The sequence below is a fragment of the Entamoeba invadens genome (genome assembly GCF_000330505.1).
Source record: "Entamoeba invadens IP1 unplaced genomic scaffold scaff_1105074725651, whole genome shotgun sequence".
Classification (NCBI taxonomy): domain Eukaryota; phylum Evosea; order Mastigamoebida; family Endamoebidae; genus Entamoeba; species Entamoeba invadens.
The window spans coordinates 79,465-81,411 of NW_004191770.1; positions in this window are offsets into that span (position 1 = coordinate 79,465).

Below are 1,947 nucleotides of genomic sequence, written 5' to 3' on the forward strand. Positions count from 1 at the left end.
ATGAAGGAAGTGAGAGTGATTATGAGTATGAGGGAGACACAGATATTGAAAGTGAAGAAGGAGACGACAGTAACGGCGAAATTCGTGAAGAAAACAAAAACACAACGTGTGTGGTGTGTTGACTTGAACAAAGAAGCACAGAGTGTTGTTAATAACTGAGTTGTTGTGTGAACTTTGTTGTGTTTTTAAGTGCATTTTTACCTCTATCAATTATACAAAAGGTATAATTGATATGACTTTTGAAAAGAAATATCCAAACCAATTGATACATCAAAAATTCATTGTCAAAAGTTTAAATATAAATTTCGAGACGAAAAGATCGAAAGCCTCTCCAAAAGCATGAAAGGTCCCGTCGTACCTCACTCGACTCGCGTTATTGAGTATTTAAAAAAAATTCTTTCTATTATTGATATTTTTAAACAACTTGACGAACATTTTAGTAAAACACTTTTTGTCTATTTTCGAGATCAAGTAAGATATTGTTTGGAAATATTACCCGAAAAAACTTATTGTTTTGAAGTCCAAAAAACTTTCAATGACAAATGCTTTATATTTTTTTTGTACGTTTAACACGTTTCCTTGTTTCCCTGTTAATTTTTTTATTTGGCAGTGTTATTTTTTTCTTTTTTTGTTGTTTGGTCTTTTAAAAAAGACTGGTATGCCCGTTTTATTTTTTCTTAACATTTTTCTACACAAGGATATTACTCAAATTAACTAACAAATAAGAACTAGTTTAAATAAGATATTATATCGAAGATATAATTTTAATATTTTTTCGGGATTTACGCAATAGAAACATCAGAAATCCCGAGACATATATTTTCAAGCCGATAAAATTTTTAATATTATAGGGGTGTGATAAACTGGTTGTAAATGATCAATCCCTTGTCGATTTTGGTAGAACTTCCATTCGAACCAAGTGTAAAACATAATTCAATTATTTTTTGTTATTTTGTTTGTTTTAAAAACCCTGGTTCACTTTCATTTTTGCACACTATTTGGAACAGCTTTGAGAATTTAAGACTTGAGTTATTTTTATTTTCATTTTTTACCCAATCAGACTAAAGACATTTTGGAAAGGATTTTCGTTGTTTTTCGTTTTAAAATAAATACAAAATGCGAAATTTTTTCTTTTTTCTTGTCTCGGAGAGGTGTGACAGGTAAAATAAACAGATTTTTAATAAAAAAAAATAATTTGGAGAGGAGAAAAACGACTCGAGTTTTTTTTAGTAAAATAAAAAATAGAAACCATTTCTTCGATATTCAAATGTGTTTTATAAAATCATATTGATGACTTGATACACACTTCACGTGGTGTATATTTCTGTAATATAATTTTGTAAAATTAACGTTATAAAAACAAAATGATTATAGTAGAGAGGAGAAAAATGACTCGGTGTTAAAATAACTTTTGTTCATTTAAAGTAAATTGTGTAATATAGAGATAAACATTTTACCATGCCTGTCATGTTCCTATTATTGAAATTGATTTTAAACATCATGTTATGTTGATAGACTATGTTTGAAAAAGCTGATCCAAATTATTACAAAAAGTTGAATCTATATGTTTAAAAATAAACTAATAACAATAGTTATATTATATATAAACATCATTTAATAATTATTATCAAAAATTCGACATTTGAAGCACAAAAAGATGCCAAAAACACTTTTATCATGAATCGAGCTCTTGTATTCTTGATTGTTTCGATTACGAGTATATTCAATGTTACGTTCTTAAGCGTTATTTAACACAACAAGTATTTTACAATATTTTTACAATAACCAAATAAAACAAAAAAAATACTAAAAAATTACTATTTATTTAAAATTTGGTTTAGTTTTAAATTAAAATAATTATTTAATAAAAATTGTTTATAAAATTAGATAATATAATAAAGTAATTAATTTTTGTAAATATATTTGTGCCATAAACAGTGTTGATAT